Raw genomic sequence first — 24,317 nt, forward strand, 5'->3', positions numbered from 1 at the left:
TTAAACTATTTATATTACGTGCCACGTGCATTTCGGATTTTCCAATACATTGTGTGTATATATATATATACTTACCCGTACGTCTGGTGAACCCTCCGCCCCCGCCTCCTCCTCTTCACAGCTTCAAACCTGACCTATCAGTGATTTACAACATTCCTCCCCCACCGCCACCCCACGCCAAGGTCCACAAGCGAGACCATATGTGCGATTCACGCCCAGGGCCTACCGATGAGCCAGCCTCTGCTACCACGGAGGAACCCCAGGAAGAGAGTGTAGTCAACCTTTCTTCCACCCCCCTTTCTCCTGACCAGCTCTCTCTCCTCCACAAAGGGCTTTCTTTCTGCCCCACGCCGAAAGTAAACCCCATTCACATTCTGAAAGATACACTCCAGTTCTGCCGTAAACTTAAGTGGAAATTCTTCTGGGAGACCCACCCTAACCCCACCCAACATTCTTCTACCGTCCATAGTGCACTGACGAGATTTAAGCCTCCTTCTTCGCACGAACCCAAACCTCTTCCCTCCAATCATCCTATTGAAATTTTCAGTAATCTCCTCCTCTCTAAATTTTCGGACAAATCTTTCATTAAATCAATTAAACCTAGGGACAATCTTTCGCGAACAGAAAAGTTGGCATTAAATTCCCTCATCCGTAACCCGGACATCGTCATCACTCCGTCGGACAAAGGGTCTACGGTGGTCGTGATGAATGCGGCTGACTACAACAACGAGGCGCTTAGGCAATTGTCCGACGCTTCGGCGTACCAACCCATCCCCGCTGATCCCAATCCCCAATACCGAGAGAAGATTCTTTCTTTCCTCGAGGAAAACGGACCACATGAAGGACTAACAACCCAAGACATCGCATTACTATCACCTTCCAACCCCCGAAGCCCTCATTTTTACATACTACCTAAAATACACAAAGCTAATAATCCCGGCCGTCCGATAGTTTCTTCCATTCAATCTCCCACAGAACGAATTTCCGCTTTTGTTGACCATTACCTCCAACCCATAGTGCACTCTCTTCCCTCATACATTAAAGACACGTATCACTTCCTCCAACGCCTTCACTCGACCACCCTTCCTGGAGACAAAGACGTCATAATGGCGACCATCGACGTCACATCTCTTTACACCTCCATACCGCACACAGAAGGTCTCTCCGCTCTCGAACACTTCCTTGAGCAGCGCTCCACTCCACAGATTCCGAGCACAAAGTTTCTCGTCGACCTCTCCGAGATAATATTGAAACACAATTCATTCTCGTTCAATAACAATCACTACACACAGTCTAAGGGGTGCGCTATGGGGAGCCGGTTCAGTCCGTCCTATGCCAACCTTTTTCTTGGCCGTCTAGAACAGTCTTTTCTCTCCCAATACCCACTCACACCCACCCTTTGGGTCCGATATATAGATGATATCTTTCTTTTGTGGCCACATGGCATGGAATCCCTAATCACTTTCATCTCCTGCCTCAATTCATTTTCATCTGTAAATTTTACTTCATATTCCTCCTCCACTCATGTCACATTCCTTGATGTAGACATCTTTCTCACAAAAAATAAATTTCACACATCTGTACACATTAAAAACACAAACAAACAGCAATATCTACACTACAATAGCTGTCATCCGACACATACAAAACGCTCCCTCCCTTTTTCTCTTTCCATCCGTGGTCACAGAATATGTAATAATCCAGACTCCCTTAATAGATTCCTTTCAAATTTACACCATGCTCTCAGGAGAAGGGGTTACCCAGAACCCCTCCTCCGGAATAAGATCCGAAAAAAATCATATGTCCCGAAAAAACTAGGCGGGGACAATTCGTCGCAGTTTCTTTCTCTCTGTACGACCTTTTTTCCGGGCGTGGACGTATTGCGTAGGACCCTAAAAGACCTTTTCCCCATCCTCTCAGACAACACAACCACTTCCAGATTTTTCCCGCGATGCCCTTCACTCGTTTTTAAAAGACCACCAAATCTGGCCAGCATCTTAAAAACAACCAAACCACTGCCCAAACAAAGTACCTATATTAAACCACAGCCCTCGCCCTGCAACCGTGCAAGATGCAAAACTTGTCACATCCTCATCACCGAACCCCTTCCCGATCAATTCCTTGCCTTCCCTCTCCCCTCTGTGTCGGACATTTCTTGCACGACAAAAAACATTGTGTATATACTGTTGTGCCAGAAATGCCCCGCTTTTTATATCGGCTTATCCACCACTCCCCTTTGCATCCGAATGAACGGGCATCGCTCTTCATGCAATAGCGTTTCTTCTGTTTCTGCTTCCCTTCCAGTCGCCGTTCATGCTTCCTCCCACAAAGCTATGTTTGACCAATGCTATAAAGTGGGACTATTAGCCTCCCTCCCCCCATCTACCACCCCCCTAGAGCTGAAGGACTTGGAACAGGCATGCATATGGGCTTTCCGTGCGTTTTCTGGTCCAGGAATCAACCGCGCCCATTAGAAAGAACAACCAATCCCCGTCCACCGTTTTTCCTCCCTCCATCTTAGCCCTCTCCCTTGCACCCTTCCTTATGCCCTTTCCTCACTTTCCCTCCTCTTCTCACTTGAGAAAGATGGGCTGCGTCCCATCGAAAATTTGTAAAAACAACCTTTCCCCGTAAGTTCCTCACTTTTATTTTATTTTTCGTTTTTCTGTCAATTTCTAAGTTTTTATATATATATATATATATATATATTTATATATATACAAGATACATTCAGACCCGGGTGCTTGTTGGCTTGCAAATGCCAGATGCACGCCAATTCGAGGGTGTGGAGATTGAGGGGCGAGTCAGTGGGTGACAGGGAGGCAATGATTGAAACTTTGAAACATTGATTAAAGATGGAATCATGCGATAAACAATGTGTGGGGACCGGGAGAGATGCGTGTGGGGAAGACGGACAACAGGAGGCGCGGTTATTATTTATTCTAAGGTTGAGGGGGGTGGAGCATTGGCCTATATAAAAAGCGGGGCAGAAGTTGCATTGAAGGAGGTATATGATGTTGGTGGAGGTACAGGTGGTGGAAGGAGATATCGGGAGGAATTTAAGTTTGGAGAGGAAAGAGGCTTGGGGTGGAGAGAAAATTTTACAGGTTTTACATCTAGGACGGTTGCATGGCGAGGGTGGGGTAGTGGGGACTGGATTCAATTTTTGAAGGGGGCTTTGAAGATGGTGCTGAGGTTAGGTGGTCTCTTATACGTGATCCGTGGAAGAGAGGGGAAAATTTGTGAGGTGGATTTGTGGTTGGAGAGAATGGGGTACAAGTCCTTCAGGATGTCCTGTAAGGCATGAGCACCGGGGAAGTAAGTGGTGAGAAGAGATGGAGAGCAATTCTTTTCGGCACGGGGTTTATTGGACCTGTAAGGTTTTTTTTCTAATTTTGTTGATTAACAGTTTATCGGGGTACCCGCGGCGGAGAAGAGAAGTGTGTAGATTGGAAAGGAACTTCTCAAGGTCTTCGGGGTTGTTGCAGATTTTGTGACCACGGACGGAGAGAGAAAAAGGGATTGAACGTTTGGTATGTGGTGGGTGGCAACTATCATAGTGGAGGTATTGCTGTCTGTTGGTGGCTTTGATGTGGACAGATGTCTTGAATTTGTTATTTTCGGAAAGAAGAATGTCCACATCTAGGAAAGTGATGTTGGTGTTAGAGATGGAAGAAGTGAAAGAAACTGAGGCGGAAGAGTTAAGTGAAGAGACAAAGGTGTTAAGGGAATTGATGTCATGCGACCAGAGAATAAAAATGTCGTCAATGTATCTGAGCCAAAGGAGAGGTTTTAGAGGGTAATTTGATAGGAAATTTTCTTCGAACAGGCCGAGGAGGAGATTTGCATAGGAAGGGCTAAACCTACTTCCCATAGCGCAGCCGGAGATTTGCAGATAGTGGTTGTTATTAAAAGAGAAGGCATTGTGGGTGAGAATGAAATGGGAAAGATCAAGTAGAAAGTCAGTGCTAGGGTTTTGAGGAAGGGGTCGTAATGAAAGATAGTGGCGGAGAGCAGCGAGTCCCTCAGAATGAGGGATTGAAGTGTAAAGTGAGGTTACATCAATAGTGGCCATGATAATGGGCTGATTGGGGGGGAGGGAAATGGAATTGAGTTTAGAAAGGAAGTCATGAGAATCTTTTATGTATGATGGAAGGGACTGAACGAAGGGTTGGAGATAGAAATCAACGAAGGCCGAGATTCGCTCCGTAGGAAAGTTTCGAGAGGAAACTATGGGGCGGCCTGGGTTATTAGCTTTATGAATTTTTGGAAGGATGTAGAAAGATGGCGAAGTGGGGTGAGCTGGTAAGAGAAGGGAAATGTCAGATGGGCTTAAACCTTCGGGGGGACCTTTTGTTTTTAGAAGTTCGTTCAATTCTCCGGTGAAATCAGAGTTGGGATCTGATGGGAGAGGGGAGTAGGAGGAGGAATCTCCTAATTATCTATTGCACTCTGCGGTGTAGTCGTTGGTGTCAAGTACAACGACCGTGGAACCTTTGTCAGCCGAGGTAATGACTATATTTGGGTTTTTTCGGAGTTCCTTGATAGCGGTGGACTCCGACGGGGTGAGGTTTGGTGGTGGGTTAAGAGAGCGTAGGAAGGATTCGTTCGCGACCCTGGAGAGGAGACAATTGATGAACGTTTCAAGAGGGTGGTGGGATGGAAGAGGTTTGGGCTGGTGAGAGGAAGGGGAGCGGAATTTTAGGAGAGCATTGTGAATACTCTCCAGCGCCTGATGTCTTGTGTGGGAATTCCAAAAAACCTTCCAACGGAGATTTCGGCACATTTTCAAAATGTCCGTGAGAAGAGTGGTGGGGTTGATCCTAGGCGTTGGAGAGAAAGAAAGCCCGCGGTTGAGGACAGAAATTTCGGCGGGGCTGAGCTCAGAGGAAGAAAGGTTTACCACCTGCTGGTCGGTAGATTCCAATGGGTCCTGGTTAGGGTCAGTTGGCTTGGGAACGGAAAGCCGGGTGGGGTGCAAGGGGGCTGCTGCGGGTCGCAGCGGAGGTGGGGGTGGAGTGGGTAGGTTGTAAAGGGTGGCTAGGTCCGGTTTAATGCCTATGAGTGGAGGGGGGCTGTTGGGGTGCTGAGAGACGTAGAGGGAGGGATAGGCCATTTCGGAAATGCGACAAGTAAAGAGAAGAGAGTTTGTGTAGTGACAACTCGCGTTTTTTCTCGAGAGAATGGTGCGCAGTAACTAGAATAGTATTAACTTCCTTGAGAAGATGAGGCGCACAAAGTGAAATTAATTTAATGAGGGAGTGCAGGGAGTAATAATACTGATTAACTAGCCTTTGATATTGTGTGAGGGCGAAATGGCAGAGGGAAAGCGAGTATTGATAAGAAAGAAAGTGGAAGGAGGGACGCAAAATAGGCGGTATGCCCGAGAGAGGGAATTTTACTCGGAGACCATTGGGAAAGGTGCCTAGTGATATGCACGATGAGAGAAATTCTGTGTGGCAGGTATATTGGGCTAGTTTGAAGGAGAATTTTTTGATTTGTTTTATCCATAGTGTGGTGGGTTGAATGTAATCCATTGGGAGGGGAATGGGAAAAGGTAATAACAAAGAAATGATAAGAGGAATAAGGGTTTAAAGGATATGAAAGGAGAGATAGGACACTGAGAAAGGTCAGCTACAACTCACAGTACAGGAACCGAAGAGGCAGCCGGTGGACGGACGGCCGATCCAGGCACAAATATTCAAATTTTTGTAGAAACGGGATGCAACGTAGCACATAATATGAATGTTCAAAACACATAGTCACTAAACATAGACAGAAAAAAAGGAAACACTCACACGAAAAATAAAACTGAAAGACTTTCGTAGTTGTAGCTACTTCATCAGTCAAGGAGAGAATGAGTGGGGAAGGAGTGTGTTGGAAAAAGGGAAAAGGTGGGGGGAAGAGGGGAGGGGTGTATTGGGGCGGGGCTAACTCAACAAGATACATTCAGACCCGGGTGCTTGTTGGCTTGCAAATGCCAGATGCACGCCAATTCACTATGAAAGTCTTCCAGTTATATTTTTCGTGTGAGTGTTTCCTTTTTATGTGTCTATGTTTAGTGACTGTGATTTGAACCTTCATAAATATATATATATATATATATATATATATATATATATATATATATATATAATTATTATATTATATACAACCCGATTTGTGACATACCTCACTTACCACTCACTGACTCATTCACGTATACTAATTCCCGACCACTTTCGGACGTGCTGGGAAGACGAAATTTTCAACGTGGGTGGAGAAAAAATATTGATCGGGGGGAAAAATCCGAAAACTCGAAAAAGTCGATCGGTTCTCGAGATATATCGATCCGAATTAACATTAGAGCCTTGTGGGACTAAAACGTTATCGATTCATTGCCTACTTGCAAATGTCACGGGAACATGAAATTCCACTGACGGAAACTAGATTTTTTGGCCAATATTTTGATGTGAAAGTTTTTGCCATATTTTGATTATAAGTATTTTTAAAATTTTTTTTAAATTTCCAATGTTTTTCTTATGGGACTATCTTTGGATTTTTTTTAAACCAACTTTTAATCGTTGTAGGAATAAGTCCTTAACGTATGAGATACTAAATTTATTGGTTGATTTTTTGGTGTGGTTTTCTTTGCTATATTTTGATTTAAAGTATTTTTTTTAACTTTTTCAAATTTCCAATGCTTTTCTTATGGCCCGAACTTCGGAATTTTTTTGACCTATTTACAATTATCGTAGGTCAATTTCCTTTCATTGCAAGATACTAGATTTTTTACTCAATTTTTTGGCTACCTTAAATTTTCCGTAAGTCGAACGATTTACGAGTAATTAACGACAATTCAATTTCCATTGAAATCGCGACTCCTACAACGTTTGGTAACTTACAACACATCCGCCGTGAAGTTTGCATTCCCTCAACACACGATTTTAAATTTTTCGGAATTTTTTTTTGCCACTTCCCGACGTGGTACGGACACCACGTAGGGGCACGAGAAAGATGTCAATCACCATTCAGGTGATTGACATCTTTCTCGTGCCCCTACGTGCCAATACCAGGAGAACGTAGAATATTTAATTTAAACGGGTGACACCGTCGAAAAACCATGCTTGCACTACAGCTATAGAGCCGAAATTTTTATCGAAGGTAAACGATGCCGCGTTACACTGGAAAAGCACTTTAAGTCCCCCGAAAACCTCCTTGGACCCCCCAAAAAAATAAAAATTACCTAAGAAGTCATATATTTCGTGTACCATTCATCCCGGTTGTATCATTTTTATTTATTCGGAATAGGAATTGTGTCGGCTATATTTACCCGTTATGCTCAATTATGCATGCCTATTAAAAAACCCGCAATAAAACTTCAAATTTTTAAATGTACATTTCTTAACAAAATAGTAGAGCAGAAAAGATAGTCCTGGTGCATGGACACGTAAACGCGATTTTTTAAAACCACTTACCCATAAGTACGGCCACGAAAATCGCGTCAGTAATGCCTTATTACAGCGCCTATGTACCGCTATGTGGAGAACACAGAATTTGCAATATATATGTGAGTAATAGGGCAAAATTCATTGTTCCCCTAAATCTAGAGCGCTGGAATTTTTATTGTAGGTAGGCAAACAAATGTTATGCAGGAAAACTTCTCGAAATATCACGTGGCTTCCTAGAAAACCAGCGAAAAAATTTTTTTTCTCCGTAAATAGCATGTTTCTTTGTTGTTTTCGCATATTTTAGCAGTAATTCCGTTCTCCTATGACTCATCGCTAAGGAATTCCTTAGGATGATTGTGACCGTAGTCAGTAAACTCACATAAACCCCTGGAAACCCCCAGGACCGCCTTAAAAACATCGTCATAAGCTAAAATGCCACAATGACGGCTTGCATTCGTCTACATTCTGCAACATTATCCCCCGGCAGCCTTTGTAAACGATGTGGGGTAGCCGGTAGTACGCATTGCTTGCTGAGGAGTGAAAACCCTGGCGGTGAAGCTCCCCCCGCTCTAGGAACGACGGACGCACTCCGAGGAGTAAGAGGCGCGGAAAACTCCGAGAACCATCGGGCGGCGAATCCGCCCCGACACGTGGAGCAGCCGAACGGGTGTCTTACGAGGGGGGAGGGCGACGGTAACCCCTGGGCGGCGAAGCCGAGGAACGGCGAAGCCGTTCCGAGGAGTCGACGGCTCGGGGGGACACAGGTAAACCTTGAGACTCGGCTCGGGGGGACACCGGAAACTCTGTGAGGAGTGAAAACCCTGGCGGCGAAGCTGCCCCCGCCCCAGGAACGACGGAGCCACTCCGAGGAGTCAGAGGCGCGGAAAAACTCCGAGAACCCTCGGGCGGCAAATCCGCTCCAACACGTGGAGCTGCCGAATGGGTGTCTTACGAGGGGGGAGGGCGCCATTAACCCTTGGGCGGCAAAGCCGCCCACAGGCGAGGAACGGCGAAGCCGTTCCGAGGAGTCGACGGCCTGGGGGGACACGGGTAAACCCTGGGCGGCGAAGCCGTCCCATCACGGGGAAGCTTACGGGGGGAGGGCGCCGATAACCCTTGGGCGGCGAAGCCGCCCACACGCGAGGAACGGCGAAGACGTTCCGAGGAGTCGATGGCTCGGGGGACACAGGTAAACATTGGGCGGCGAAGCCGCCCCATCACGAGGAAAGGCGATGCCGTTCCCAGGAGTCGACGCCTCGGGGTGACTCGGGTAACCCTTGGGCGGCAAAGCCGCCCTTCCACCATGAACGGCGTAGCCGTTCCGAGGAACAACCGGGTCTCTGTCAGTGGGCTACCTCAACATCTGGGCGGCGAAGCCGACCCCTGACGAGGAACGGCGAAGCCGTTCCGAGGAGTAGAGTGTCGGACGGCGGTGGGGGCAGCCGGCGAAGCCGGATGCGGGGGGTTTTAGGGGGCGTAGCCCACTAACGAGCGCGGTTCAGGTGAACTTTTTTCCATGTGTTTTCGGCCTTCATTCCATCTCCACGCCACAGTGTGTCATCGTCCTGCATTTATGTTTCTATCTCTTTCTTTCAATTTCTTTTACATGTTATTATGATTGTATATTCGCCTGTGGCGACCTGTGTGAATGTGAATTTGAAATGTATATGACCTATATGGTTCGTTTCCTCTTCTTGGGATCAGCGTTCCCCGAAACGCATGTGCTATATCTATCCTACTGTGTGTGTGATTGTGACGATCTTTAATTCCATTTCTTCTTCTGTCCGCGTTGAATTCTTCGTTCGTGGCGGGACCTACGCCCAGAGCCATCTCTTGGCCAAATCATAGAGCTAGACCTCGGGGGATTTGGTGTATAAACCCCCGCCGAAAACACTGGAGATTAGATTAGCCTGGATAGCTCGGTGGTCTGAGCATCTGCCCGGAAAGCAGAAGGTCCGTGGTTCGATTCCCGGTTCAGGTGAACTTTTTTCCATGTTTTTTCGGCCTTCATTCCATCTCCACGCCACAGTGTGTCATCGTCCTGCATTTATGTTTCTATCTCTTTCTTTCAATTTCTATTACATGTTATTATGATTGTATATTCGCCTGTGGCGACCTGTGTGAATGTGAATTTGAAATATATATATACATATATATATATATTACTTATGAAAGACACCACAGGTGATATGAATATAAATAAATGCCATGATAGGCCACAAAAACACAGACGCAAATAAAAGAGGACTCACACGTTAGTTTCTTTCAAATTTTCGACCTCTTAGGGTCTTCGTCGGGAGGGAGGCAAGAAGAGACTGAGGAGAAGGACAGAGGATGCCTAAAGGCTGAGGAGATTAGGATAAGATAGGGGAAGGGAGAGGATGGGGAATGGGGGGTGGGAAACAGGAGAAGGCTATGGAGATCAGTGGACCCTGTTAAGGCCAGGCGGGTTGAATGCTTGGTGTAGCCAAATGGAAGACAATTCAAGAGTTTTTAATTCTAGCGGTGAGGCGGATTCCTTTTTCCAACCCTCTCCTTTCCTCACCATTCATTCTTCAGCTGACGAAGAAGCCGGAAGGGCTTCGATAGCTTCAAGTTTATTTATCCAATGTGAGTGTTTCTTTTTTGTGTCTCTGTGGGTACTGACATTAACTTAAATTATTTATATTACGTGCCACGTGCATTTCGGATTTTCCAATACATTGTATATATATATATATATATATATATATATATATATATATATATATATATATATATATATATGTAAGCGCGTGGTTTCTAATTGGGTTGGCACTCCAGAGGAATTATGAAATCAACTCATTTCGTGAAGGTATTTATTATCAATCACACACCGTGCGTCGCACACCTGGCCTGCGGCCTTTACACATGAGTACTTTTCGCCGACTGCCCTCTGCCTTTTCCACACGTGGCCTCCGGCTCCCCGGAAGGTGCTGATGGCAGCATCACTCCCACGCACTCACATGAGTGACTAGGCATGGGGATCAGAATAGCATTACCATCCGGTTTCACGTCTCTGCGAACTCAAGATGTTCCGCTTACAACTATACCCCCTCCAAAGTGAATTGTTGAATATCCTAAAAATACAACAATTCAATACTAGAATACATGGAAACCATTAAAATCACAATAAAACAAAGAAAGATGAAAAGTTACCCAATGATAGATGAAAGAAAGAAAAAGAAAACTTAACGCACTTAACAGAAAACCGTACAATTTGAAATATATGAATCAATTCAAGTGGATGAATAGGTCCAGAGTTCAATCTTCGGCCGTGGCCTACACTTTTTAGAATCACAAATTCCCACCCTCCCAAGCACTCGTCATCTTTGCACGGGAATCCCTGGATTTTAAAAACCCTCTTGGCAATTCACTGCCCACGACCCCGCCCCACACTACTGATGCACTTCACACATTACACATTATCACTGTTAAGCAATACCCTTCATTTTTACAACCTTAACTCTAACATTGCATACCCATTATCTAGGGGTCCCCGCCCCCCATCACGTATCCTCCCCTTAGCTCTGTCAAACAATTGACCTATTAATTTATACTCATTATTCATTCCTTCAAATCAAAATTAATTACCACCATCCAATCGTGTTCTATTAACCCCACATCTTGTCCACGATCAAATACCAAACAGTTTTTTTTTTTTTTTAATGGCACTAATTCTTGAGCTATTTCAAGTCCCGCTATCCCAGCGGCGACTAAAATGGCGAATACCAAGGTCATTGTTCTTGTTCGTCTTCCTCTAGAACCGTGGACAAGGGTCATCGTGATCGGAGCGAATAGGAGTGTGAGGGTGCTGGAGCAGGGGACAGGGGAGGGGCTGCGATTCTCTCAGCTGTTCGCTGTCGGCTGCGGAGGGGGTAAGGGGACCGCCTTGTGAGGGGAGGGGAAGGCGGTGGAGGGGAGGCTGCTTCGTTCCGCTGGGAGGAGCTCTCCTCTTGGTGGGGAGGGGGGAAAACAACTCCTTCCCTCTTCGCTGGCGCCTCGCCGTCTGGAGTGGGTGAGGGAGGGGGGTCAAACCCTTCCCCGCTATCCGTTCTCAGCTGGCTGGCCTGTGGAACGTCGGCGTACCGCCGCGGCTCCCTAGATTCGAACTCTATTTCACTGCAAGGGGGTAGAATTGGGGTTTGGGGAGGAAGGGGTGGATTCTTCCGGGGTCTTCCTCGGGGGCGAGCACGTCTCCTTCCTAGATCCGGGGGTGGAATAGAACCTGAGTAAGGTTTCACACGATTCACATGCACCACAATTTTTCGAAATGGAAGCTCCAACTCTAAATTGCAATCGGACAAAACTCTTATCACTCGATACGGCCCTTCCCAGGGGCAATGAAACTTTTTCACTTGCCCTGGCTTCAAACACGGGTCGCGTAAATATACGTATTCGCCCACCTCGTATCTGCGTTGTTTTCCCTTTGTTTTTACCCCCTCTGCTTGCGTCTTTTGTGCCCTCCGATTGTTTTCCTTGCAAACTTCCCACAACTTTGTTAGTCTCGCACACAATTCTCCCACAGCCGGGTGCTCAGACGGAACACCGTTCGCCGCCACGACTTCAAAGGGGGAGGCCATCGGAAATCCGAATATCACTTCGTGGGGGGAGTACTCTGTACTACGGTGCTTTTTAATATTATACACAGAGACTGCATAGTCTAATAAAGAATCCCAATTGTTGTTATTGTAATTTACGTAATGGCTCAGTATTTGGGCGATCGTGCGATGCACTCGCTCAACCCTCCCGTTCGCCTCCGGGTGATACGATGACGTGCGTAATCGCTTCACTTCGAGCAGTCTACACATCTCGCGGAACAACTCCGATTCAAAATTGGTTCCCTGATCGGTGAGGATCGTCTTTGGAACTCCGAATCGCAAAATCCAGTGTCTAACAAGCGCCGCAGCCACCGTCTCCGCAGTTTGGTCGGCCATGGCCGTCATGACTACATACCGTGAAAAGTGATCCACAATTGTCAATATGAACCGGTTTCCTTTATCTGTTCGCGGCAAAGGGCCTACAATGTCTAGCCCTAAGAACTCAAACGGCCGCGAGGCATAAGGCACTTCCTGCAAGGGGGCCTTAGAGCCTCCATACGGGCTTCTTCGATTGCACGCAATGCAGTGCTTGACGTGCTCCCTCCCGGCTCTTTCGATACCTGGCCACCAATATTGCGATATTAGTCGAGTCACCGTTGCTTCCCTACCTAAATGTCCCGCCATTATATGATCATGGCATTGCTTGAGTATTTCCTCCCTACAGCTTCTCGGCACCACAGTCCTATTCCCCCGTTTCGTTTTCCTAAACAACACGTTGTCGATTACCGCGAAATTTTTGTCTTCCCTCCACCCTCGGCACTCCTCATCGCTCCCTTGCACATCCGCGAAGTCTATCGCTCCCTCAGCGACCACGCCCCTCACTTTCCGGCTGAGCGTGTCGGCATTTAAATGCGCCTTCCCGGGCTTGTGCGCTACTTCGTAATCGTACTCGCTTAACTTAAGTGTCCAACGCATTAGCCTGCTGCTTGGATCCTTGAGACCAAACAACCACTTAAGAGCAGCATGGTCAGTTACGATCAAGAATTTACGGCCGAACACGTAACACTTAAACTGTCGCACTGCCCACACGACAGCGAGGAGTTCCTTCTCCGTTGTAGTATAGTTTATTTCGGGGTTTTTCATTTGCCGAGACGCGTATGCAACGGGATGTTCCTCCCCATCGATCACCTGCGATAACACGGCCCCTATTGCGAAATTACTCGCGTCCGTAGAGATGATGAAAGATCGATTGAAGTCGGGGTAAATTAATACCGGACTACTCGTCAACGCTTCCTTCAAACTCTCCACAGCCTTGTCGCACTCAGGCGTCCAATTAAAAGTAGTCCCTTTCCGCAGCAACGCCGTCAGTGGTCGGGCGAGGACGGCGTAGTTATCCACGAACCGGCGGTAATAGTTCGTAAGTCCTAAAAATGACTGAATTTCCTTTGCCGTTCTCGGGGTTGGGTAATCGCGCACCGCAGCAACTTTTTCTGGGTCGGGCCTGATCCCGTTGGCGCTGATAACATGGCCAAGGTACTTTACTTGTGGGAGGGCAAAGTGGCACTTAGCCAATTTCAACGACAGGCCGGCCGCTTCCAACTTTTCGAATACCTTGCTTAGCCGTGAGGCGTGAGTGTCAATCGAATCGCTAAACACGATGACGTCGTCTAGATAAACTAAACATTCCGACGGCGTCATCCCCCGTAGCACCCCGTCCATCATCCGTTGGAATGTCGCGGGCGCGTTTCTAAGTCCAAATGGCATACGGACGTATTCGTAATGGCCGCTGTTTACGATAAAGGCGGCCTTCTCACGCGAGTCCGCGGCCATCGGAATCTGGTGATATCCGCTAGTGAGGTCGAGGGTCGTGAAGTACTTACATCCGCCTAAATATTCCAAAGTCTCTGTGATATTGGGAAGGGGGTAAACATCTGCTTTAGTGATAGCATTAAGGGCCCTAAAGTCTATGCAGAATCGATAGTTTGGCTTGCCATCCAGTGACTTTTTCGGAACCACCACCACCGGAAACGCCCACGGGCTATTGCTAGGCTGGATGACCCCCCCGTCTAATTGCTCTTTCACGAAATTCTCTATCAGGGGCTTCAGATGGTGCGGGGTCCTATAGGGTTTTTTATAAATCGGGCGGGCATCACCCGTCGGAATTTCGTGCTCCACTAGATGAGTGGCAGGGGGCCCGCCCGTTTGCGTAAACAAATTCTGAAATTTCTCAATCACTGGGGCTAGTACTTCTCGTTCCTCCCCTTTCAAGTGCCCCAACTTATCCCGAATGTCCCTTCCGAATTCCTTCACTTCCATTACCCCAACGCACCTTTCCTCCCATCCAGTTGTCCCCTCTTCGCGGCCCGTTTGAATGTCCTCACCCGAGTGCACCTCGCTTACTCTCGCGATCAATGTCCCCTTGTTTAGCGTAAGTGTATCAGGTCCAAAATTACTTACGTGTGTGGTGACGCTTCCCTCATCGCTCACCAAGCACACACACCTGGCCACCCAGCACTCCTCCTCCTCCAGGGCAGATTCCACCAGGCACTCCTGACCCGGCCGCCAAACTTCGGTGTCCAAGAAAATAGGCAGGAGTCGCACGCTTCTACCCGGAACGATTTCAGCGCGCAGGAGTCGAACCGGTACGTCAACTGCTCCATGGCGATGGCACGTCCTCGTGGGGTATCCTCGTGGTATCTTTTCGCCCCCTCTCTTCGCCGCATCGGGGCGGAAAGGAAGATCACGGTCGGTCGCCTCCAGCACCGGGTCCACTACCGGTGAGAGCGGGCTCCTCGTCCCCGCTAGGGCGGCCCCATCAGCCGCGGGCGATGACGGCCCGTCGGTCGGTCTCCTCCTTCCCCCTCTCTCCTTGCGCTGGGGCGAAACCACGCCCACTTTTCCTTCCATCCCGTCGGACGGGGCCCGCTGATAACAACCCACCGCGCCCATCGCCGCCTCCCTCCTAGTCGACGCACTCTCTCGCGCGTCGGCCAAATGAACTATTTTTCCATTCAATACCAACACTCCCCGAGCGAGATCAATCACTGCACCGTTTTCTCTTAAAAAGTCCATCCCCCACAGTCCTGCATAGTCGCCCAGCGAGTCCACCACTTGCGCACGCAGCATCAGTGACATGCCACCAACTCTCAAAGGGGCCACCACTTCGCCGTAATTTCGCATGTGCCCCCCCGAAATCCCTCGTATCCTCAAGGGCGAGAAAGTAGGGGTCAAATTGCCACTGCACTGTCTAGTTATTAGGGAAACTTGGGCTCCTGTGTCCACTAACACGGGCCACACCCGTCCGTCCATCTCCACTCGTACTACCAGTCCATTTGCCTCGCGGAGCGAGCAAACAGGTGTGATCGCCACCTCCTGGGGGGGCCGCGTTCGGCGATTAACTCGGCCCCACCCTAGTTTAAATCCGGCTTCCTGTCGCTCGACAGCCGCGGAGTACTCTTACAGTCCCTCGAAAAATGCCCCTGGCGGCCGCAGGCGAAGCAGGGCCCTCGGGGGCGGCTCGGACATGAGCGTGCGAAATGACCCTCCTTCCCGCACGAAAAACACGCCTTTGCCGTCGATGCAAAGACTTCCATCTCCCCAACTGGCCTCTTCGCACGCCGTTCCACCTCCACGATGCGCGTGGCGTTCTCAATGGCGTCATCAAACGTCGCTGGCATCCTCAGTCGCGTTTGTCTGCCCACCTCGCCAGAGAGACCGTTTAAGAAGGCATCCAATGCCCTCTGGTCGGCCTCTTCCCGGATGGCAGCCACCCTCTCCTCAGTGCCTTCGACAGAATAGGTCCGTACATTCGTTTCACGAACCCGATCCGCGAATTCCTGTATGGTCTCCCCCGCCTTCATCCGCAGAGTGGACAGCAACTCCCGGTAATACCGCCGGCTTTTACTCGACCTGTATCTCTCCTTCAGCAGCCCGGTAATCTCCGGATACGTCAATGCCTCTCTCCCCTCGGCCTTGGCTCGGCAATACGTATCCGCGGCCCCCTTAAGTCGCAGCCTGATCGCATGCTGTTTCTCCTCCTCCGTCCACTTACTCAGCAAGGCAGCCCTATCGAACCGTTCGAGAAAGGCATCCACATCCTCCGCTGGTCCGCCGCAGAAATTCTCAACCGAGGCTAAGAGGGCGAAATTCGGTTGTCTATCCGCGTAGTTCTCAGCGGTCGGGGCGGGGAGATGCATAGGTCTCTCGGCCTCTCGAGCCCTCATTCTAGCGTTCTCCTCCTGCAGGTCCTTTAACTGCGCAGTCAACGTGTCTAACGCGCGTTGGAGATCCATTTCTTGGCCCAATATACTGACCCTGCCCGTCATCCTCACTTACCTTCACTATAGACTTGATTCCTCTTTTTGTTGGAGGCCAACGTCGCACTCTGACACCAGTTGTAAGCGCGTGGTTTCTAATTGGGTTGGCACTCCAGAGGAATTATGAAATCAACTCATTTCGTGAAGGTATTTATTATCAATCACACACCGTGCGTCGCACACCTGGCCTGCGGCCTTTACACATGAGTACTTTTCGCCGACTGCCCTCTGCCTTTTCCACACGTGGCCTCCGGCTCCCCGGAAGGTGCTGATGGCAGCATCACTCCCACGCACTCACATGAGTGACTAGGCATGGGGATCAGAATAGCATTACCATCCGGTTTCACGTCTCTGCGAACTCAAGATGTTCCGCTTACATATATATATATATATTGTGACGAACGGGTTTGCGTCCGTTATAAAATAGAGCAAGAAACACCTCAGAGCGGGGTCGACGTAAAAAACGAGTAATTTTGAGGATGCGAAACGTACGGGATAATTGGAAGGGGAGGTTGAGGGTGAAAGACCACACGTATTCCCGGGTTGCGAACACAAGAAATGCATTTATTGACAAAGATCGCAATAATTAAATTTAACATACAAAAATATGGGGAGTAGCACTTGAAAAAATGTTAGTAGGGCCGGATTGTCAAGGATCAAATACAAAATACAAAGAAACCAAAAATCAACTTGATAACATAAAAGTAAACTTGAAATGAACTGCATTTAAATCTTTTCGCAAGGTTTAAAAAGTCCTCTGCTGCACTTTTGAGATTGAAGATTCACTAATCGTTCCAGCGCTTTCTTGCAATGGGAAAAGAGAGGGATAGGAGGGAGAAACGTTCTCGACGCTGCTTCGACCGGGGACAGTTGTGGGGACACGGTTGATTACTGCACCTTATTCGGGAACACGAGGTGATGACGTGGCCGAGTAGACTTCTCATGCGCTCGTGATGGTTCCTCGTTGCATTTTCCAAGCCGACGACTGGGGAGTTGCCAAGGTGCTTCCTCTCTATCTCCAGTAGCCTGTGGCTCCAATGCTCCACCGCCTCTCTCCAACGTTGGTGGCTCGATCAATCTCGACCGTCCTCTCCACCGTCTATCTCCGATGTTGAGTGGTTCAAAGACTCTTCGACCGACTCCTCTCCACCGTCTCTCTCCGATGTTGAGTGGTTCAAAGACTCTTCGACCGACTCCTCTCCACCGTCTCTCTCCGATGTTGAGTGGTTCAAAGACTGGCTGTCTCTCTTCGATGTTGAGTGTCCCATCACTGACTGTCTCGTGAGAGGGGAAGGGAGGGGAGGGCAGTGGTTCCACTAGCGCGCTCTGTCGGGTCGCGATTCACCTTGTTTGCGCGGTATTTAAAAAAAATGCTATTCACACGCACACACGAAACAATTACATTTATACCGAATACACTCAAATAGTAACAAAAAGGAAAGGGTAGGAATTGTGACAAGTGCTACTCTTAAATGATAATTAGCGCTGCCGTTACATTGCCCCCACGACGAAATTTCAAAATTTTCGTACAGAAATTTTGAAATTTTGTCTGTCGGACGGCTAGCTGATTCCAAAAAGAAATTTAAGGCAAAGATTGTGAAAGAACCCAAGATCGCAGGTTTAGGAGGTCAGGTTGGGATCAGTGCGGGATTACAGGTGGGTATCCGCTCTGAGATAATCCTCTGCGTCATGCCTCAAAATAAGGCCTCAGGTTATGAAAATTGAATACTCCGATATCTCTCCCTTCAGAGTTCGTTAAGTGACACGCATTTGGACCAGACATTCTCGAAATTTGAAACGGGCCGGTATATAAGTGGAAGAACTTCCGGAACAGTTTAAGCTCCGTGCTTGATTCACGAGGCGTTCGCAGGAGTACCTTTTGTCCTAACGAAAAGGTGCGTGTTTTCCCTCTCTGGTTACGGATGCGCGTCCTAGCGGCACGCCTCAGACGTTGGGAAGCAAATTTCAATAACACTTCTTGGGTGGCGGAATCTTCCATATACGCAGATACGAAATCTGTGGTTGAAAACCATTGCGTGCCATGTAATTTATACATGATCTCGGGGATACGGGGGGGTTCATCATGCTCAGGGATGGTTACGCTGTTCAACTTTCGTGCGTCAATGCACAAGCGCAAACGGCCGTCTTTTTTTTTACAACCAATAAGGGACTTACATAGGGACTTGGGGATTTTCGTATGATGCCTTCCTTTAACATTATATCAATTTGGCGATCTACTTCATTTTGGTGGGCAATGGGGATTGGATATGACCTTTGAAAGAAAGGTCTCTCATCACTCAAGCGGATCCTATGAACAACCTTGTGAGCGACTGAGGGGGAGGGGCTAAATACGCGCTCGTATTTTACGAATAACACGTTGAGCTGATGTCGCTGCGCGTCATCCAACACTTGGGGAAGGGGGGGTTGTGGCTCACCTTGGAGTTCGGTCGGGCAACTATACGCGATTGCTATCCCTTCGTTTCCGGGGGATCTGGGGGGGGCTTCATGACATACAAAATTAAATATCCCTTTCGAGAAATCAAGAATTATACGGTACCTGGATATAACGTCCATACCAAAAATGACAGGAACAATTAGGTCTGGGACTACAAGACAAGTAACCGACAATTCCATTTCATGGACACGGCATGTTAACAATATCTGTTTCGTAATGGGCTTAGATTTTTTGTTGTTCGCACAAAGAATTTGGGATCTTCTAATAGGAAATACTGGGAGAGTGGGATCACGGGATAATAAGGTTTCGTACATGTCATATGATACGACTGAGATTGCACTTCCTGTGTCAATTAGCACGTCTAGGATTGTGCCTTTATAATTTACCTTCACTTGGGGGGTTAATAGTTCGGGTCGTGCGAATACTTCTTCGTGCAACAAATCATGCGGATCATTCCCTACTACTTGGTAAGGTAGGACCCATTGGGGTTCACTACCTCTCGTCTCTCGGTTCGGTTCCCGGGAATGCTTGGTTCCGAACCTACTTCGTTTAAAGTCGACGAAGGCCGGCAGGCATCACTGGGTCGTGTTGGGTGACGGGGTGGAAAGGGGAGCAAAGGTGGAGGTGAAGAATGAGGGGTGGTAAATGGAGGGATGGGCCTGTTTGTTCGACCATGTGGTCGTGAGTGAGGAGACTCGCTCGCTGGCGAGGGAGGGGAATGAGAGGAGGGAGGGGAATGAGAGGGGGGAGGGTTAAAAAACACGTGGTTCTGAATTCCTCGTTCTGGAGGCGCGATGTTAAATGACTCGTTGGTATCGCTTCGGGTAAAGTTTCTGCGTTGGGAGGGACGTTCCTCGCACATGTAGTTTACGCTGGATTTTTGCTCATGACGATCAGACCACGCGGGCAAACTCTCTGCGGAATGGTCATACCAACCTAACAGCTGTCTTAAACGTTCAATTGATACGGGACCCGCCGAACGTATTAAATCTTGGATGTTTATCGGGAACTGCTTAATGATAGCGGTTAAAAGATCGGGATCGTTCAGGTCGAATCCGCTTAATCTAGCTAACGCGATCTTTCTCGTGAGGTATTCTTTCATGGTCCCATGGTTGGGGCGGTGATATTTCCCAGTCGTCACCTTCATTTTATAAGAATACCTGGTGTCGTAATCCCAGTAATTCTCCAAGAACTTTGCCTTAAACTCGGCGTAAGTGGGAGGAATTGGGTCTAGCGAATCACTCCACATTTTTGCCTTGCCTTCCAGCAAATAAATAGCAAGACGGGACTGATGTTCGGGCAGAGCATTAGTGAAATTGAAATAGTCCTCCAAATCTCTAATAAAAGCCAAGGGGTGTTCCGATTGCCTTTCTCTAAAAACAGGTTTAGCTATTGGGACAGGAGTCACGGTTTCCCGGAAGGGGAGGGGTCGCTCGGTACCTAACTCGTTGATGCGCCCATTCAACTTGGCTACTTCACATTCAACACGTGGTATAATCCCTTTCAAATCCGCGATTTCGCGTCCTAAGTTCACCGTTACCTCTTCGTGAACATCGGAAATTTCCTTGCGGCATGAATTTATTTCTGTGGTTTTTTCCCGGGACATTGTTTCGAGTTGGCTTTCAAAATTATCCTGAACTCTTTTTGTTTCGTGTCGTATCTCGGCACGTACATTTGCAACGTCAGACCTAAAGGCTTCCAATTTGGTATTAATACAATTAATACTCTTCTGATGGGACGCCGCGAAGCTAGAGAAATTATTTGTAATCTCGTGTTGGAATGCAATCATCTTCCCTTCTATCTGAGATTGAACACGATTCAAATTGTCTGACATTTTCCCTTCCACAGCACTTAAATTATCAGACATTTTTTGGACTAGTGCGAGCAAACTGTCGAGTTTATCAGGGGAAGTGACGGATGGGGGGGAATTCATCGGGGATGAGGCGACGATAGGCGTCTCGTCCTCCACTTCAGTTGTATTCACCACGGAGCTCGTCTCCCCTTGAACCGATAACGTCTCAAAATGGCTGGCCAAGGATTTAAACGGGGTCTGCTCATCGCTTTCGGAGTCGTTATCCGACCGCATTTTGGTCGTCGCGTCACGGTATTTAGTGAATGCTGTCTCCGAATCACTTATCTTAAACAAAATTAATTATCCTCGTCGTTCCTTTTTTTCTTACTCGTCCGTCTCACACATGAAATTAGCAAATAAATGGTAATGACCACAAATAGAAACTGCGGAAAAGAGCACAGAAATGGCCTCTGACTCAAAACAATGAATATAATGTTAAGTTGACGATTTAACACGTGGCGCGGAGAAAAGTTCCCATTCCACTCAAATAGGTATGGAGAGGCCACGCTCCACCAAACAAGAATGACGGCGTCAAATGCGTGATCAGGCAACGGCGTGGTTGCGGTGCCACTAAATATCTCGTCAAACGAAAAATCGGGTGAATTCGTGATCATGCAGAAATGCGTGATCGAGCCCCACACGTTGGAGCGCCAAAACATGTGACGAACGGGTTTGCGTCCGTTATAAAATAGAGCAAGAAACACCTCAGAGCGGGGTCGACGTAAAAAACGAGTAATTTTGAGGATGCGAAACGTACGGGATAATTGGAAGGGGAGGTTGAGGGTGAAAGACCACACGTATTCCCGGGTTGCGAACACAAGAAATGCATTTATTGACAAAGATCGCAATAATTAAATTTAACATACAAAAATATGGGGAGTAGCACTTGAAAAAATGTTAGTAGGGCCGGATTGTCAAGGATCAAATACAAAATACAAAGAAACCAAAAATCAACTTGATAACATAAAAGTAAACTTGAAATGAACTGCATTTAAATCTTTTCGCAAGGTTTAAAAAGTCCTCTGCTGCACTTTTGAGATTGAAGATTCACTAATCGTTCCAGCGCTTTCTTGCAATGGGAAAAGAGAGGGATAGGAGGGAGAAACGTTCTCGACGCTGCTTCGACCGGGGACAGTTGTGGGGACACGGTTGATTACTGCACCTTATTCGGGAACACGAGGTGATGACGTGGCCGAGTAGACTTCTCATGCGCTCGTGATGGTTCCTCGTTGCATTTTCCAAGCCGACGACTGGGGAGTTGCCAAGGTGCTTCCTCTCTATCTCCAGTAGCCTGTGGCTCCAATGCTCCACCGCCTCTCTCCAACGTTGGTGGCTCGATCAATCTCGACCGTCCTCTCCACCGTCTATCTCCGATGTTGAGTGGTTCAAAGACTCTTCGACCGACTCCTCTCCACCGTCTCTCTCCGATGTTGAGTGGTTCAAAGACTCTTCGACCGACTCCTCTCCACCGTCTCTCTCCGATGTTGAGTGGTTCAAAGACTGGCTGTCTCTCTTCGATGTTGAGTGTCCCATCACTGACTGTCTCGTGAGAGGGGAAGGGAGGGGAGGGCAGTGGTTCCACTAGCGCGCTCTGTCGGGTCGCGATTCACCTTGTTTGCGCGGTATTTAAAAAAAATGCTATTCACACGCACACACGAAACAATTACATTTATACCGAATACACTCAAATAGTAACAAAAAGGAAAGGGTAGGAATTGTGACAAGTGCTACTCTTAAATGATAATTAGCGCTGCCGTTACAATATATATAAAATCTTGATGAAAGCGCACTAAGCGAAAATATGAGTATGTGGCCGATCATGGCGAACGAACAAAAATTGTACTAATAAAAACATAGACACACGTAAAAAAGGAACACTCACAAAAAAACGTTCAGACGTTTCAGCGGATTGATCCGCTATCCTGATGAACTGATTCTAAACAAAAACGCCTTCAACTTCAACGACACCATCTACCTACAGAAGCGAGGAGTCCCGATGGGAACCAGAATGGCCCCAGCCTACGCAAATCTCTACATGGGTCACCTGGAAAACTCTTTTTTAAATTCCCAAATCCTTAAGCCTCTCCTGTGGGTCCGCTTCATCGACGATATTTTTTTACGATGGGCCCATGGTCGTGATTCGCTAGACACATTCATTGCATCTCTCAACTCCACCTCATCCGTTTCTTTCACTTCATCAATTTCTGCTTCCTCCCTTACCTTCCTTGACATAAACATCCGCCTTCAAAACAATACCTTCAGCACCTCCATCCACAAAAAACCCACCAACCATGAACAATACCTGCACTACACCAGTTGCCATCCACCTCACACCAAACACGCAATCCCCTACTCCCTATCAGTCCGTGCCCATCGCATTTGCAACAATTCACCATCTCTTCAAAGAGCCACACAGAACCTCCATCATGCTCTCCTCAAACGAGAGTATCCAGAACCCCTGCTTAAAAAGAAAATACTCTCTCCCTCCGAACAGTACACCCCACGCACCAAAAAAGAACAAACCAGGAAACTTAATCTCACCACTACATTCTTCCCGGGCACCCAAAAAATTAAAAAAATATTAAAAGATCTGTACCCTATCAACAGCAAAAACAAAATCACGGCTGCTCTTCTTCCATCCTGCCCCTCCATTGCCTACAGAAGAGCACCTAACTTAGGTAATATTTTAAAATCCACCCGCCCCCTCTTACGGCACGCACTGCCCCCACTTTCCTCCCTGACTCCATGCAACCGCCCCCGTTGCAAATGCTGCCCCCTTCTACGCCCCACCACTTCACCTGTCATCAATAGATCCTCCTCCACACCGTCTTGCACTTCCTTCAACGTTGTATACAGGCTATTTTGTAATTTTTGCCCCTCGTACTACATAGGAGAATGTACCACACCCATATCCATCCGAATGAATAACCACAGGCACTCCTGCAAAACTCCCCCCTTTCATGAACCCATCCCCATTCACACTTCCTCACACAACAGTACCTTCGACCAATGTTTTTCCCTAACCTTCATTGAAGTTTTGCCAGAGAGGGCAACTATCATCGAGGTGAGGACTAGGGAGATGGCCCACATCTGGGTTGAAAGGGCGTTTGAAACGCCCGGGCTAAACATCGCCCATTGAAAGCCAAAACAAACCCTACCTTCCCTTTCCCCCCCTCTCCCCTTCTTCCACCCCACTACCTCACCAAGGAGGGCGACTGGAGGAACTTCCCCTGCCTGCACCAGTTAACCTTCAGCGCTGAGGATAGCGGATCAATCCGCTGAAACGTCTGAACGTCTTTTTTGTGAGTGTTCCTTTTTTACGTGTGTCTATGTTTTTATTAGTACAATTTTTGTTCGTTTGCCTTGATCGGCCACATACATATATATATATATATATACCTTGTCGTTTTTCTATTCCATGTTCCTTTCCCTTTCTTTCCTTACCTGTGAATTTATATGCATATATATATATATATATATACACACGTTTGAAATAAACTCACACGAGCATTATAAATAATGTAAAGGAACTTCTTCTTGCCCTAGGGTGGGCACACAAAAAAACTTAGAAATTGACAGAAAAACGAAAAATAAAATAAAAGTGAGGAACTTACGGGGAAAGGTTGTTTTTACAAATTTTCGATGGGACGCAGCCCATCTTTCTCAAGTGAGAAGAGGAGGGAAAGTGAGGAAAGGGTATAAGGA

General features: G+C 47.6%; 1 non-coding gene across 1 annotated transcript; it reads left to right on the top strand.

Moving 5' to 3' along the window:
- Positions 1 to 9,338: 9,338 nt before the first annotated feature.
- Positions 9,339 to 9,411, top strand: Trnas-gga. The gene has a single exon. It is a non-coding gene; the product is annotated as a tRNA-Ser (tRNA).
- Positions 9,412 to 24,317: the final 14,906 nt, after the last annotated feature.

Source organism: Ischnura elegans, chromosome 10 (assembly GCF_921293095.1).
Source record: "Ischnura elegans chromosome 10, ioIscEleg1.1, whole genome shotgun sequence".
In the NCBI taxonomy this organism is placed as follows: Eukaryota; Metazoa; Arthropoda; class Insecta; order Odonata; family Coenagrionidae; genus Ischnura; species Ischnura elegans.